This window comes from Lepidochelys olivacea (genome assembly GCF_965140295.1).
Source record: "Lepidochelys olivacea isolate rLepOli2 genome assembly, chromosome: 9".
In the NCBI taxonomy this organism is placed as follows: domain Eukaryota; kingdom Metazoa; phylum Chordata; order Testudines; family Cheloniidae; genus Lepidochelys; species Lepidochelys olivacea.
The window spans coordinates 22,708,085-22,725,863 of NC_140419.1; the positions used below are offsets into that span (position 1 = coordinate 22,708,085).

The following is a 17,779-nucleotide window of genomic DNA, read 5'->3' on the forward strand; positions in this document are numbered from 1 at the left end:
GCACATCGTGTGCCACACATCAGTCTTTTTTTTTTCTTTTCTTTTTTCGACACCATATTAACAAGGACAAAGACAGAGACTGACAGTAATAGCTGCCTACAGATCCAATGAGAACAGGACTTTCATATCTGTCTCCTTTTAATTCTTGGCTTGTTTGTTAATGTCTCTAGTCAAATCGAGTCCGTATGAATTGGAATGATAGATATGCAACACATATCTTCTGCCTAGCCCCAGAATATACTTCAGTTAGAATTTGAGTCACATTAAAGCAATGTGATCTACTTGCTGGGCAGCTAGGGAGTAGTTCATTTTCTACTAACCTAGGCCACAGAAGGGAACTGGAGTCCTCCCTATCCATGCTAGGCATGAGATATTAAAAAATAGCAGCAGAGGGTGTCATATTACTGCATTTAGAGGCCTCCCTTAATTGCATATTCTATACAAATCTTGCAGCTATTTAATAAATGTTTAACCACTGCTTCTAATTCCCGGAACAAAAAAGGTTACAATACAATTCAGGTACAGAATACTTTACTGTAGCAGGGCCAGAGCAGAATGACAGATAAATACGTGCTGAATGCTCGTACACCACCTCTGGGGAGGGTTCCATTGCAGCAGGGTCTCATTGAACCTAAATCAACATCAATAAGGCAAAAGTCTCGAGCTGCACATTCCTTCTAGGCAGTAAGCTCACAAAGTACAATAAACAAGTGGCCCTGCTTTCAGGTTAGCACAACTCCCTTGTTTGTCTTCTAGCAGAATTTTTAAAGGTGCTGACCCCATATAGATTTAGTTGCACCTAATTAGCTCCCAGCTAATACTGCCTTCTGGAACTGCTTCCAAAGTAGAGCTGCTAAAACAATTTCTGACAGAATAGTTTTCCAACAGAAAATGCTGATTTGATGGAATTGTCATATTCCGTGTGAATGTGTTGATTCCATTGAAACTGTCAACAAAAAACAGGTAGGCACGCAGGCCAGCCAGCCAGGTTTTCTATCAGTCCACCCTGTTTCCTGCTTCCCCTGACAGCCCACCTCATGGGCTGCCATGGTGCCAGGCTCCTCAGGGAGATGGGTAGCTAGCTCCCTGTTTGGCCAGGTTCCTAAGGAGCATATTTCATTTTGGAAAAACTGAAACACTCCCAATGTGGGAATATTTCTGTGTTTCCAAAACTAAATCTTGGAGAATTTCTATCTTGCAAAAAAACCAACCAACCAACCAAAAAAACCTTGTCATGTTGATTCGGGACAATTAAAGAAAACCAAACCAACACCAAAAAAGCAACTTTCTTTTAACTCAGTTTTTTGCAGGATGAAAATTCTGTTTCCTGGCCAGCTCTACTCTGAATCCTAGCTGGGATTGACCCCTCCCAATTCCATGTTGTTGGGTAGCTTGGCAGAGAGTGCTCTTAAGGAGTCCACTAAGGTGGGTTGTTGTAGGACAGGGGTAGTCAATTATTTATTACCAAGGTCCAAATTTACTGGTCAAGGTATAGTCAAGGTCCAGACTCCAGAGAAAATGATAATAATAAAATATATAGGCAGCCAACTTGCTACCTTTGAAGGTGCGAACACCTGGGCCATGGTGGCCCTGCCTACGCTCCACCCCGTGGCCCCACCTGGACTCTACCTCTTCCCATCCCTGTTCTGCCCCTCCCCCAAGGTGCTTGCCACTCACCGCTTGCCAACTCCCTCCTCTCCTTCTTCCCCTCCTCTGAGGTGCCCGCAGCTCGCTGAATCCCTCCCTTCTTCCACAGTTGGAGAGGATGAATACGGTGAGTGGCAGGAGTCTCGATGGAGGGTGGTGGAGCGACTCAGCGAGCAGTGAGCCTTGGGGGCATGGGAGTGGAGGAGAGGAGAGGGGGGGATGCAGCAAGTAGTGCGTGTCTCAGATGGGTGGAGTGACTCAATGAGAGGTGGGTGGAGGGAGCTTTGGGGGTGGGGGATGGACAAGAGGAGGGTTTCAGTGAGCAGCAGGCAGTGGGGGGTCTCAGGACTGGGGTGGAATGACTTAGCGAGTGGCAGGTGAGGGGGCCGAGCATGAGTGGGGCCTGGAGTGGAGTGCGGGTGGAGCAGGGAGTGGGGCCACAGTCTGGGGGAGCTTCTGGTGCTCAGGCCAGCTTCCTCAAATGCCAGATCCAAGCACCACCCATGATAAAAAAAAAGAAAATAAAAAGAATTCAGGGTCTGTTCAAAAGTGTCTGGTGATCCAGATTTGGCCTGCGGTCCACCAATTGACTTCCCCTGTTGTGGGGCTTTGTGTTACTCTCCAGGGAGCACCGATGACCTGCACTGCCCATCACAATGGCCCTTTTAAAATGTTAACCTAAAGTTATTCGTGTACAGACAGCTAAGCAATAAAACTGCAGCCAATTCACCATCTTCCTAGACCTTTAAGCCCTGTATAATGTAGCTCTTGATTGCATCTCTGCTCTCATCTTCCTTCCCCCATCTCCAAGATGGACAACTACCTGCCCCTTCGTGTTCTTTTCCCACTTGTGTTTCTGAGCCTTCTTCATGCAGCTGTATAAGCCTGGAACCTCTCTCTGAACTGGTCTGCCAAGTCTCCATCCATTTCTGATGGGGCTTTGTGAGGATGCAAGGGTCACCTGCATTGCTCCCAGTGCAATCAGGACTTTGGATTTCAAATATGCTTTAGCACTGGAGTAATTGAGCAGTTCTATAATGCTTTACATCTTGAAAGTGCATTACAAACATTAATTAATCCTCCCAACACCTCTGGTAGGTTTTATCCCCTTTTTAGGAGAAATTGAGTCAGAGAGGAATGCCATTTGGCCAGGGTTAGAACTCATCTTTCTGTCTTCCAGTCCTGTGAGTATTGCACAAATATAACCAACAAGATTCCTTGTTTTTCCCAACATCCTGTGGGTGACTAACTGCACTCATTTCCCTGCTATCACACGGCTCAATTCAGGAGACTGTAAAAAGTCAGAGAATGAATATGCTCATTAATGTTTGTAAAGTGCTTTGATATCCTCAGATGAAAGGATCTATGTAACTGCAAATGATTAATACTACAATTTCTCCAACATGCAGGCACTCTGATGCCATCATTTCTGCAACACATTTCAGATCTCAGCAACTTGTTGAATTCTAGTTCACCAAAGTGCACAATGCTACATACTTAGTCTTATCTCTGAAAAAGGAATATTAAGAAATTACTTCTGCTGTGACAGCCAAATAAACTGTCTTTGCACACATGGAATTATTGCTACAACAATATTCTATAAAATAGAGGCACTGTCACATAGTCGCACATAGTTTTTAGTCTCTCACATGGGGCCTGGGACGAAATGGGAGAGGCTCATATGAGCTGTATAAATCCTAATCTCTTGCAATGCTTCCAGTGCCCCCACCCAGCCCAAACTTGTGCCTACATTCAATTTTTAAAAACTTAAATGTTGCATGTAGTTTCATGACTACAGTTGCAGACTTTTAGAATACAGTTTTCAAGCTGGCAACAGCTTTTTAAGAGCGAGCCAGCCTACCAAATTCAAGGCAACCATTATCATTTGCAAAAGGAAAATGCTGAACTGAGCAGAGATCTGTATTCTAATATCCTTTTCTTCATCTTCCATTTGGCATTAGCCTAAGAAACATCCTCTTCTACTAAAATGAGTAAATAATTCACGCAAATGGCCAATCTGACAGTTTTAACCTTTTGGTTCTGACAGAATATTCATGAGACTATCCATAATTTCCTCAACTCTGTTCATTATTTGAACATGCCTAAACAAGAGATATTCCCATAACAGAAGAGCACTGTTTACAACAGGAAACAATCAACTGGTGAGGAGTAAGAGGGACATATTGTGAAAAAACCCTCTCTCTTAGGTAAACAGCAGCAATAAATACTTTATTAACTATCATTTTTATTTGAGATGAATTAATGCCAAAATAGCAGATGGAAAGACAAAGGCATAAAACTTCTGAAATATCATCACCATCAGAAAGGTTCTGGCAGCTCTCTCCTTTCAGGGCCGCTTGGGAGAAGGTCTACTGGAGATCTCTTATGAAGGGGAAAGATAGAGAAAGAAACAGTATTCTGCTTCTCTTGTACCATATATAGACAAACAGGCAGCAGATTGGCTCTGCTTTCAAATTCCTTGGAACTGACTGAGGAACTTCTCTTTTGCTAATATTCTGCACAATAACACATACCAATTTGCTGGACATATCTAAGCCAGATCATCATTTAATTATTGCAACTCAGCATGTAAGTGTTTTTTTATTTCCTTCATTGGCTTTTTCCTCCCATCCAGTAGACAACAGTCCCTCCCTGTTTCTTGTGTTTGCTTTGTCCCCTGCTCAGGACTGCACTGCCAAAGGATCACACAACAATGAGTGAAGGACTATCTCCTCCAGCTCTTCCTAGATATAGAAGTATTAATGTTGAGCAACAATGACCAGAGGAGCAGGAGGTACTCACCTGGCTTAAGAGGCAGGAAATGAGTCACTTGAAAGCATATCCCCATCTGGCACACAAGCTGTTCTTTGGCCCTGCTGTACTTTTACATGCTCATCAAAATTCTGTGCATTAGTCTGAGATGCCTGCTTTTCCACATGGGAAGGCTGCTCATTTGAAGGAGAGGGCATGTCACACTGATATAAAGCAACAGAGTGCTGGAAAGAGGAAGGGTTTTGGAATTAGAAAGGGGAAAGCTTTCTGTTTCACTGATCTCTCTATTCTGTTCCTTGTTGCATGTACAGATTCTGTTGCCTCCCTCTCCAATATCTGTAAAGTGCAGAGCAATGTCCTCAGAAAGCACCAACACATTGAGACTATTCAGAGACATTTTGACACTTTTTTCAGGGTTTATTAATTTCATTTTGGGGGATTTATTTTTAGCAAATTTTTGATAGATGTCCAAATATATGGGTTTTTCCAGGCTCTCTCTCTCTGTATGTACACATAGTACTGTTTCAAACAACATTACATTAAAGCACTCTAGCGTACCTTTAGTGCATACCAAAAGGGTCCACATGGACCAGTTAATGCTTACTGTGCTTTAGAACTCACATCCCTATAGTCTACATTACACTCCATGAAGATAAGCCCTTACGTACAAGCCAGGGAGCAGGGACGTCATCTCTATAAACAAACTGCACTGGGAAAGGGGTGAAGTCAATGTGAACTGAGTAACCATTTCGGATGTTTTTCCAGAGTTTATTGGATAAACACGGGTTGTTCTTGTTTTTAAATCGGGGGTGTTTTATTGGTTAAAAACTAAAATCAGAAGCCCTAAGTATAATTCTGGCTAAGAAGGAGAGGATCTCTTCCCTCAAACGTGATTCTGTCAACAGTATTATTAAGTGAATCACAGCACCATCGTTCCTTCCTGCAACATTTTTCTTGTGTGAGTGAGGTCATGTGAATGGATGGCTTTTCTCCAGTTGTTGCGTACCATCATTGGCTTTCTCCCATATTGCTTTCAGTCATGCTCCTAAGGTCTCTCTATTTGTACTTGTATTTTCATAGGTCTCTTACAAAAAACAAAAGATTATCTGGTTGACAAAAGATGATCAGGTTTTACATAGGATTCTTGTTTACAGAGTTTTCTAATGCTAGAAGGTTATACACTCCATTATTGTAAGTGGGGCTAGTAGAGTCCCTTATTATTGTCCCTCTGAACAACATACTAATCCACAGAGACCTTCCTACCAACACTACAAAAAGAAGGATTCTAGGTGGACTCCTCCTGAAGGTCGAAACAGCAGACTGGACTTCTACATAGAGTGCTTCCACCGACATGCACGGGCTGAAATTGTGGAAAAGCAGCATCGCTTGCCCCATAACCTCAGCCATGCAGAACACAATGCCATCAACAGCCTCAGAAACAACTGTGACATCATAAGCAAAACGGCTGACAAAGGAGGTGCTGTTGTCATCATGAATAGGTTGGAATATGAACCAGAGGCTGCTCGGCAGCTCTCCAACACCACTTTCTACAAGCCATTACCCTCTGATCCCACTGAGGGTTACCAAATGAAACTACACCATTTGCTCAAGAAACTCCCTGAAAAAGCACAGGAACAAATCCACACAAATACACCCCTGGAACTCTGACCTGGGGTATTCCATCTGCTACCCAAGATCCATAAACCTGGAAATCCTGGACGCCCCATCATCTCAGGCATTGGCACCCTGACAGCAGGATTGTCTGGCTATGTAGACTCCCTCCTCAGGCCCCACGCTACCATCACTCCCAGCTATCTTCGAGACACCATTGACTTCCGTAGGAAACTACAGTCTATCGGTGATCTTCCTGAAAACACCATCCTGGCCACTATGGATGTAGAAGCCCTCTACACCAACATTCCACACAAAGATGGACTACAAGCCATCAGGAACACTATCCCCGATAGTGTCACGGCAAACCTGGTGGCTGAACTTTGTGACTTTGTCCTCACCCATAACTATTTCACATCTGGGGACAATGTATACCTTCAAATCAGCAGCACTGCTATGGGTACCCGCATGGCCCCACAGTATGCCAACATTTTTATGGCTGACTTAGAACTCGCTTCCTCGGCTCTCGTCTCCTAATGCCCCTACTCTACTTGCGCCATATTGATGACATCTTCATCATCTGGACCCATGGAAAAGAAGCCCTTGAGGAATTCCACCATGATTTCAACAATTTCCATCTCACCATCAACCTCAGCCTAGACCAGCCCACACAAGAGATCCACTTCCTGGACACTACGGTGCTAATAAACGATGGTCACATAAACAACACCCTATACCGGAAACCTACTGACCGCTATTACTACCTACATGCCTCCAGCTTTCATCCAGACCACACCACATGATCCATTGTCTACAGCCAAGCTCTATGATACAACCGCATTTGCTCCAACCCCTCAGACAGAGACAAACACCTACAAGATCTCTATCAAGCATTCTTAAAACTACAATACCCACTGCTGAAGTGAAGAAACAGATTGACAGAGCCAGAAGAGTACCCAGAAGTCACCTACTACAGGACAGGCCCAACAAAGAAAATAACAGAATGCCACTAGCCGTCACCTTCAGCCCCCAACTAAAACCTCTCCAACTCATTATCAAGGATCTACAACCTATCCTGAAGGACGACCCATCACTCTCACAAATCTTGGGAGAACAGGCCAGTCCTTGCCTACAGACAGCCCCCCAACCTGAAGCAAATACTCACCAGCAACCACACACCACACAACAGTACCACTAACCCAGGAACCTATCCTTGCAACAAAGCCCGTTGCCAACTGTGCCCATATATCTATTCACAGGACACCATCATAGGGCCTAATCACATCAGCCACACTATCAGAGGCTCATTCACCTGCACATCTACCAATGTGATATATGCCATCATGTGCCAGCAATGCCTCTCTGCCATGTACATTGGGCAAACTGGACAGTCTCTACGTAAAAGAATAAATGGACACAAATCAGAAGTCAAGAATTGTAACATTCATAAACCAGTCGGAGAACACTTCAATCTCTGTGGTCACTCGATTTCTGACCTCAAAGTGACTATCCTTCAACAAAAAAACTTAGAAAACAGACTCCAACGAGAGACTGCTGAATTGGAATTAATTTGCAAATTGGATACAATTAACTTAGGCTTGAATAGAGACTGGGAGTGATTGAGTCATTATACTAAGTGAAACTATTTCCCCTTGTTTATTCCTCCCTCCCCCACACTGTTCCTCAGATGTTCTTGTTAACTCTGGAAATGTGCTGGAAATGGCCCACCTTGATTATCACTTCAAAGGTTTTCTCTCCCCCCCGCCCCACTCTCCTGCTGGTAATAGCTCATCTTAAGTGATCACTGTCCTTACAATGTATATTTTTTCATGGTCTGTGTGTATATAAAATCTCCTCACTGTACTTTCCACTTTATGCATCCGATGAAGTGAGCTGTAGCTCACGAAAGCTTATGCTCAAATAAATTGGTTAGTCTCTAAGGTGCCACAAGTACTCCTTTTCTTTTTCCTTATTATTAAGGTTGCTCAACACTTCCCATTATAAGATTCTATTTTCAATTGCTTATAACTTTGCCAGATTTTAACTATTTGGATTAAGGAAACTACCTCAGGGCTTTTTTCTTCCTTCGAGAAGCTCTAGTACCCCCATGCTTTGGAGCAAGCACTTCAAATTTGCCAGGTTGGGGCCTTTATGTCAGGGATGTACATTTCACCATCCCTGTGAAAATCCCCCCAAATTTGGCCAAGTTATAAGTGTTTAAAAATTTCAGTTTGCACATGCTCAGTGGAGACTTGCTAGAGCTTTGCATCTAAATTCTTTAAAGATTCTGTCTATACTGAGCATGATCCAGTCCAGGGCTGAGCAGGACTTCTCCTGCAATTGCTCTTTTGGGCTGGTACAGGGCTAGGCATTAGAACTGAGAGCAGAAAGGCTGTCTCTCCTATGCTTTCCAGGACCCCTCTGCTGATGCCTAGGCAGCCTGAATGAGGAAACTGCCTGATTCAAATGCTGAGAAGACAAGAGCTAGATTTGGGGGCAGGGGGAAGGCAGAAGGATAAGGTGATGAGGGAGCCTGGGAGGGGATTGGGACTGGTTGAGTAAGGAAATTAGGAGCTGGGGGACAGAGACTGGGAACCAGTGGGATTGGGAGGAATGTGGAGGGAAGGGAGACATCTGACAGGGACGGTATGGGGAGAGAACTCAGAATGATTGGATAAAGAGATTAGGATGAGAAGCCTGAGGAATGGAGACTGCGACTGGCTAAGTGAGATGAATAGGCCTGGAATGAAAGGCCAGATGTAAGGAAGATATAGGACCACGATAGGGAAAGGTTGGAGGGAACATAAGAGGTCAACTTTGGGGGGAATGGACAGAAGAATCTGTGCTCATTAGTGTACACTCCCTGCAGAGTCTGGAATGGAACCCAAATTTCCTGAGTGTCACCATTCTTCTGCTGTCAGCAAATACCTGTGAAATACACTAGTAAAATGTGGGTCTCATTCCCCGTTAGTACCAGTCCATGGAGAGGATGACATCCTACTACTGCTATCAGTTACTCCATTAGCTCAAGTGGCAGAGGTCTGTGAGGTAGAGCTAAGGTTCAGCCCGGCTGATGACCCAGATGGATCTCAATATGATGCCACATGATGGAATTTCTGTTTCTTCAATTCTTTGTTAAAGAACATTATTAAGGTTTCAAAGTGAAGTACTCAAAAGTTAGGAAATGCTAGCGTTAAGGTGGCCTTTGCGACATGAGTTTGCTCCCTTTGTGTGTATGTGTTATAGTCTTTAATTACATGATCAGATGCTACTTTTTCCACAGGACCCTGCCTCCTTCAGTGCACAGAATGGACCGGCTCTGGGGATGAAACAGGGTGGTATAGTGAATGAGACTTGTTCGAAGAACCCCATTTCATTTGTTGCAGATGTTGGAAGATGTGTAGTGAATGAGGCAAGAAACAGCAGAAAGAGAAAGGACGGTTTCATGGCTAAGACAGTTTAATGCTGCCCTGAAGAACAGGATTCTATCCCTGCCTCTGCCGCTACATGATTCTGGGCAAGTCACGTAAACCATTCTTTTTACAGGTGGTCACTTCATTTTCTAGGTGCCCAAATTTATTCTGTTCTATTCTATGTAAGTTCTTATATGGTGGTTATCATTGTAGTATCTGAGCACCTTCCAGTAGTCCAATAGGTCTGGGATCTGATTTGCAGAAGTGCAAATCTATGTAACCAGTGCAACTGAAGTCAATGGAAGCTGTCCTTCAATATATACAGTGCTATATAATCCTAAATACTCTGAAAAATCAGACCCTAGGCATCTCAAACTGGGCATCTAAAATTTGTAGATACGCCTGGGTCTTAATCTCTCTGTGCCTCAAATCACTGTCTGTAAAATGAGGATAATACCAATTCCTCATCTCACACGAGTCTTGTAAAAATAAATTAATGTTTGTGAAGCATTCTGATACTAGAATGATGAGCACCACCCAAGAGCCCATGAAGAACTTAATTCTGTATTCCAAGCAGGGTTTGAATAGTAAGCACTAAGTAAGGCCTGGGGCCATATATTGAATAATGAGAAACAAAATATTTAATACCTGCTCATTAAGTCAGCACCATGCATTCTGTGCCCTGAATAAGTCAGGAAATAGTAATATGTGATTATGTAATTAAAGAGACTGTATCATAATCATATGCACAAGGGGGCTGAATTAAGTTTGCCCAGGCAACCTTAGTTCTGGCACTTCCTAACTCCTTGAGTGCTTGACTTTGCAACCTTAATAATGCTCTTTTAACATAGATTATTTTTTGAGTAGTATATACATACTACAGTACACATGCACACACCACTCACCTCTACCCCTTCCCGTCAGGTAGGAGGTAGTAGTGCTTGATGTACATATTCTTTTTGTCATGGCAGAATACTGACTTTCCAGTTCTTAACTACAGAGGAGTCTGGAGCTGTCCTTAAACTGCAACAGAAAAATGTAGCCAACACCACTTCCCAGTCATCAGAAAATGAACAGAAACCAGAATACCCCCATGCGATGGAGGAGGAAATCTTTCAGAGTAAGATCCTGAATTTTCCATCTGGACTTTTGCATTTGGTTTATGTTTACCTGTTGCAGAATGCACATGCAGAGTTGTATCTTGATCAACAACAGGTGAAAAGCAGCATTTTTACTGATCATGGGATCTACTTTACATTAAACTAATCTCTGCATAACAGTTATAACTGTGGCAATCAGTTATTTCATTATCAGAATATGACACCATCAGTGAATCTTTGTGCCACGTAAACCATGAACCATATTAGTACAAGCAAGCATAAAGGAACAGATTTTTAAAACATGGTTTTCCTTTCCCCCCTACAAATTGTAGTTGGAATTTTGTACATGCAGGAACAATTTAATTCATTTATATGTCTGACTGACTGAAATGAGGCTATGATGAGGCAGTTGGAGATCTAAACAACAGAATTTGCACTCACAACTAATAACAGGTGATAACTGCACCCAGGAGTCTTTCCCCTTGCAAAATTGTAGGTGCAAGAAAGAAAAGCCAGTTTAAGGTCAGCCTGGAAATCAAGCCCAAAAGGTCTCTATTGAGCTTTTGAAATCTTATTTAGAAAAACCATGTATGAAAAATAGATAAAATAAATCCAGTAAATTTAAATATGTTCTTTTAGAATTCATTAGGATTCACCCCAAAATACAGTCTGTCCATTTTGTTTTATCTAATGAGTTTGCACAAATTGTATCTAATTTTTAGATCTTCCTATTCTAACACTGTCTTGCTTAACATAATTAGCAGTTGCACTTACAAACATTGATGCTGCAGGCTGCTGAATCTCAGCTTGAAAGTTGCAACGCATATTGATTGCGAGCAACACTATATAATTCTGCTGTTTCCCTCTAACATCTTTGCAAGCTACCGAAAAGCAACATAGGATATGATTTGTGCTGGGCCAAATGATTCTGAAATTATAACAAATAAATTCTATTATTATATTAAACTACAATAAGAGAATTTAGAAATACAGTTAGATCTGCAATACATTCATGATTTTCAGACTTATTCCCTTGCATACAGATTACATTCAGCAGAGTTCAAACCCTGGGCTTCCCAACACCTTTTAAACAAAAAGACACATGCACACTCTTAAAAATTACAGTAATCCATGCACTGTTGAAATAATTGGTCTCCTGGACTGTGTTTCTTGTGATGTGCTTAAACAGTTTCAGAAAAAGAAAATAACCAATATTAAAGCAGACCATGTGTTGAGAGCATTTTTCTCTTGGTGTACTCACATTCATCTTCTACAAACAGTACTTCCCTTTCAAGCCATTTTGTAAGGAATTCCAATAATTTGTATCGATTGCCTAGGGTATTGTTCATTGGTTTCTTTTCTCTTTAGTAACCATTCCTTCAGGATGTGGAAGTTGAGTTCAAAAATAGACTTTAATTCATTTGGCATCAAACATTCAGGCTTAACTCTTCTCAGCAGCTGACAGGCTCCGACCGAACTAAATGTGGTGCCAATAGATTTCAATATAATCTTCTCTCAGAACAACTAGACAGTGTTCTGTGTTGCTTGATCTTGTCTTAACCTTCCAGATGATGGAGATCTCGCAACAATGCTGAAAGAATAGGAACTGCTCTTTCCAAAAGCCTTCCCCTTTTACATTCATCGACCTTGCAAGGCAAATTCTGTCTCATTTGAATTATTCATGATACTTACTGTTCTCCCAGTTCCAGCATACATTTTAAATCATTAATATGTCATGATTTTTTCATTTTATCTTTTTTCCTGCATGACTTCCATCTTTAAAAGTACCATAACTTGTGTATTAATTAGTATTATCTGATTTATTTAAAAGTGTTACCATCTTTAATGTGCATCCTTCACTATAGCTGATATCACTGTAACCATGTTGGTGATTAGAAAAAGAGATAGTGCTTGAATACATGATTCTGACGGGTTTTATTTGAGAGAGACAAGGTAGTATTTTTTATTGGACCAGTTTCTGTTGGTGAGAGAGACAAGCTTTCGAGCTTACACAGAGTTCTTCTTCAGGTCTGGTTATATTTAAGGCAATGCAGAATGTGTCTGGGAAAACCTGGGATCTCACTTTTTTGTAATGCTCTCAAAGCTTGTAAGTCTGTAATAGAGAAAAATGGGACAGCTTCTTAGGGTAATAAGAAAAAAAAAACATGTTAACTGTGTTGTGAACTCTCTAGTAGAGTTTATTCTCACCCTTCCTAAATAAAGCCAGTGACAAACCACATATTCTGTAGTCAGATTACCAACACTGTGCATATCTATCACACAGTGTTTGCCAGCTAGCCACCTAGAAGGCAGATTGCCACACTTGGATAGAAGCTCACCAGCACTAATGCATCAGTGATCCTCCTATACAAACTTAAGGCTAAGTGCTTGGACCACAGCCACTACTTACAATTTCCTAGGCCATGTCTACACTACAAAATTAGGTCAACCTAATTTACGTCGGCATACAGCCACCTCAGTTATTAAATTGCTTGTGTGCATGCACACATGGCTCCTTGTGCCAGCGGTGTGTATCATCATCAGGAGTGCTCATATTGATTATATTGTCAGTTTGGGACATTGTGGGATGGCTCCTGAAAGCCAATCCCAGTCAACTAAGCAATGCAGTGTCTACACTGACACTATGTCAACCTAATTACATTGGCCATGACTCTATGGTGCTTGGGGAGGTGGTGTTACTCAATCTGTATAGAGAGGCACTTATGTTGTCGGGAGCCAAATTTAAATGAAGACACTTTCAAAGGTAGGCCAACATAAGGCAGCTTACGTCATCCTAACCATGTAGTGTAGACCAGGTCCTAGCCATTTACACAACAGGTTTAAAGGGGTGCGGCAGCATTTGTAAATTCTGTAGGGCACAACTTCATAAGTTCCTGGTCTTGGTTAACTGGTTCAGGCATAACAATGACAAAGGTGCAAGGAACTCCTGGTGGTGTTAGCAGTTCCACTAACTTTCATAGATTGACAGCCATCACACATACAATGGCACTGTTTTTAGATCATTTCTTAGAGCAGAAAAACTGCTACAATGGCTTAAAGGCTTGTACAGGCTTCATTACAAAAACAACCAACCAAGCTAACATATTTTTCTCTCATGTGAGATATAGTTTTCCTTTGAAAGATGATTACTTTTCACAGCACCAAGTTCTGCTCTTCAGCCCATGAAACTAAGTTGTATCTGTGTAACAGAGCAAAATTTAGCCCATCAAATCTTGACAGGTGTTTTGGCTTTATCTAGTTATATCCCCAGTCCGAGCACAGGGGCTGAACCAGTCACTGAATGTGGATGGAAGTAGAATATCCTGGTTCAGCCCTCAAGAAACCTAACCTCTATCTCTTGGAGAATAAAACTGTCACCATAGTAACTGCATCCACATAATAAAGCTCCCCGTGCCTCTCAAGTCCTATAAGTTTGTTCTCTTACATAAATGGCACTTATTAATTTAAAATCAGATATAACAATTAGCTTGTCTACAGGAGGCTAATGCCTCTTTCAATCCCTGCTGTTCAACTCATGACTAGAAGATTTGAAATCTCTGTCCTGTTATCTGAAGGGCTAAATGATATTTCACCAGCAGGAAATTCCTACCAATAAAATCACAGCCTGAACTCATAGCTTTTTCTTATTGCTTACATTATTTTCTACACTTGATGTGGATTTATTGATAAGTTTCGGTTGTATACATGAGAGGAGATTCAGATTTAGTCATGTATGCTATGCCTAGCTATCAGTGCTAGATAGAATTGCTTCCTGCTAGATCCTGCTTCATCAGCCCCTCTGGGGAAAAAAAAATAGGTGTGAAACCTTCACTCACAGGGTATGTAATCCCCTGGCCATAAAGAATATCCTGTGGATCTCAGGGAATATACGGACTGTCCCTACCTGCTGTTGCCCAAATCTCACATCCCTTGATAACATGGTTCCCTCAGGAACTGTGATGCCCTTGCCTTCCCTCCCTGCACCCAAATGTGGTAGGGTAGAGATGGTCCCTACAGAATGGAACCTGCAAGATTTAGTGCAAACAGGGTCAGTGTTAAGTCCTGTTCAGATTTCATCATGGGATTCCAGTGTGGCAATGCCACTTTAGCATTCCTCTTACTCTGCCAGTTTTCAAGCCTGTGCAGTCGTGTTTCTGCTCCTTCTGTGACAAAAGAGAAGGAATGGAAGCATCTGGAAAGTGAACTGCCTTCTAAATAGTAGGACATTGATGCCCCCCTTGCGCAATATCTCTTGTTCACCCCCTCCCCCCAATGGATGCACTTTTCAAGGCAGGTCCACACCAGGGGCACCATATCCCACAAGGGTGTGAATACACAGAGGTCCCCAAAGAACAACAATGGAGTTAGACCAATATAAAACTGGAGTAACACAGTGAGGAATCAGAACCTGTGAGTTAATGAGGGAGGATAACGTAACATATGAACTGGAAATAGCTACATGAAGAAAAGTCATAACTGACATTTAAAAACAAACATTTGTTGCTGGGAAGAAGCTATGGTGTTCCCAGCTGTTAAAACATTATTGGTTTGCAGACATGTGTGTTATGTTGATGATGGCGAAGTTTTACCTGAGTTCTCTTTTCATCTTTTTGTTTTCAAGTTAATGTTACCATGTTTTGTGTAGCATGGAGGATAAGCACTAAGTAGTGCACGTGTGGCGGGGCAGATAACTATTATCTCTATGTATGCATGTGTATACGTATGTGTCATAAATATAAAGGGAAGGGTAAACCCCTTTGAAATCCCTCCTGGCCAGGGGAAAGCTCCTCTCACCTGTAAAGGGTTAAGAAGCTAAAGGTAACCTCGCTGGCACCTGACCAAAATGACCAATGAGGAGACAAGATACTTTCAAAAGCTGGGAGGAGGGAGAGAAACAAAGGGTCTGTGTCTGTCTGTAGTCGTCTTGGCCGGGGACAGAACAGGAATGGAGTCTTAGAACTTTTAGTAAGTAATCTAGCTAGGTATGTGTTAGATTATGATTTCTTTAAATGGCTGAGAAAAGAATTGTGCTGAATAGAATAACTATTTCTGTCTGTGTATCTTTTTTGTAACTTAAGGTTTTGCCTAGAGGGGTTCTCTATGTTTTTGAATCTAATTACCCTGTAAGATATCTACCATCCTGATTTTACAGGGGGGATTTCTTTATTTCTATTTACTTCTATTTTTTATTAAAAGTCTTCTTGTAAAACACTGAATGCTTTTTCATTGTTCTCAGATCCAAGGGTTTGGGTCTGTGGTCACCTATGCAAATTGGTGAGGCTTTTTATCCAACATTTCCCAGGAAAGGGGGGGTGCAAGTGTTGGGAGGATTGTTCATTATTCTTAAGATCCAAGGGTCTGGGTCTGTAGTCACCTAGGCAAATTGGTGAGGCTTTTTACCAAACCTTGTCCAGGAAGTGGGGTGCAAGGTTTTGGGAAGTATTTTGGGGGGAAGGACGCGTCCAAACAGCTCTTCCCCAGTAACCAGTGTTAGTTTGGTGGTGGTAGCGGCCAGTCCAAGGTGTAATATTTTGTACCTTGGGGAAGTTTTGACCTAAGCTGGTAAAGATAAGCTTAGGAGGTTTTCATGCAGGTCCCCACATCTGTACCCTAGAGTTCAGAGTGGGGGAGGAACCGTGACATGGTGGCAGCGGTGGGATTAACCTGAAATCATTTTGAGATCCAGTTGAGATTTTTTGAACTAGAAATACAGATTTTAAAAAGGAATTTTTAGGAAGTCCAGAAGGCAGCTTTGAAACTGAAAGCAGCTTGGTTTCTCTCTGCTTTGTGGCCAAGCAGAGACAAAAGGGGATTATCTTGTGAATTGCAGGTTTTCTTTGCCTGGAGGCAGGGTACTTAACTCCTGCAGGGAAATTCACAGTCTTCCAACCCAGAGGTTTTTTTTTTCTTTTCTTCCTAAAAGTAAATAGGGGGTGTGTGCTCTACCCATTTGCCTGGAGACAAAAGTGGCAGGGTTTTTTTTAGGATTTTGATTTTTTTTTTGTTTTACAAGGAGCACAGGTTTGAAAAGAAATTTTTTTTTTCTTTGGGCTGGGTAAGCAGGTTTCCAAGTAGTTGGAGGTTTTTTTGCTTTAATTTGGGCCCAGAGCAGAGACAAGGGAATTGTCTTTTTCTGTAGGCTGACAATCACTATCAGAGAATAGGTATTCTATTCCAGCACAGCAAAATTTTACAGCCAAGTTTTGTTTGTTTATTTCTAAACCTCGGGTGTAAAGTTAGTTAAAAACAGAGAGGTTAGAATGGCCAAATCCTCGGCTCGACTACAGCTGGAATTAGCCAAATTTCAGGCTGAGGAAAAACAAAGGGAACATGAAAGACAGATAGAACTCATGCGGCTGGAGAAGGAGGTACAGGAGGCTGCCCACAAGAGGGAAATGGAGGCAAGGAAGCATGTGGAGGAGATGGAGAGGATAAAGGCCCAGCAGAATATACCAACAAACCCTAGCAATCCTTCTCCAGGTACCACTTCCCATCCCAGAAAGTTCCCCACCTACAAGGCAGGTGATGATACTGAGGCCTTCTTAGAAAACTTCGAAAGGGCCTGCCTTGGGTACAACATCTCTACTGACCAATACATGGTAGAGCTGAGGCCGCAGCTCAGTGGACCCTTAGCTGAGGTGGCAGCTGAAATGCCTAAAGAACATATGAACAAGTATGAACTGTTTAAATCCAAGGCGAGAGTCAGAATGGGGATAACACCCGAGCAGTCTCGTCGGAGGTTCTGAGCCCTAAGGTGGAAACCAGACATGTCATTTACCCGACATGCCTACCACATTGTGAAACATTGGGATGCCTGGATATCAGGAGCAAGTGTTGAATCTCCAGTAAATTTGCCCTTCCTAATGCAAATGGAACAATTCTTAGAGGGTGTTCCTGAGGAAATAGAAAGATACATCCTAGATGGGAAACCCAAAACTGTAATCGAGGCAGGAGAGATTGGAGCCAGATGGGTGGAGGTGGCAGAGAAGAAGAAAACTGGTCGCAGTTGGAGCGGAGACCAGAAGGGACCACCCCAGACCACACCCTATTACCGGGGGCCGCCCAAAGCCCCACCTACCTCCCAAAGAACCCTCCAGACCCCTTATCGTCCCACCACCCCGTTCGCCAGCAACCCACCTCGCCCTGGTGACCCGTCAGCTGGACGATGTTTTAAATGTAACGAGCTGGGGCATGTAAAGGCCAACTGCCCCAAGAACCCCAACAGATTACAGTTCA

General features: G+C 42.5%; 1 long non-coding RNA gene across 1 annotated transcript in view; it reads left to right on the top strand.

Annotated features, from left to right (window-relative positions):
• The window catches only part of LOC311526659, a 60,508-nt gene extending 49,829 nt beyond the window's left edge, over positions 1-10,679 (top strand). Inside the window, exons 5-6 of the long non-coding RNA XR_014713080.1 lie at positions 9,417-9,547; positions 10,415-10,679. This is a non-coding gene — a long non-coding RNA (uncharacterized lncRNA). The remainder of the gene's footprint in view (positions 1-9,416; positions 9,548-10,414) is intronic.
• The last annotated feature ends 7,100 nt before the right edge of the window (positions 10,680-17,779 follow it).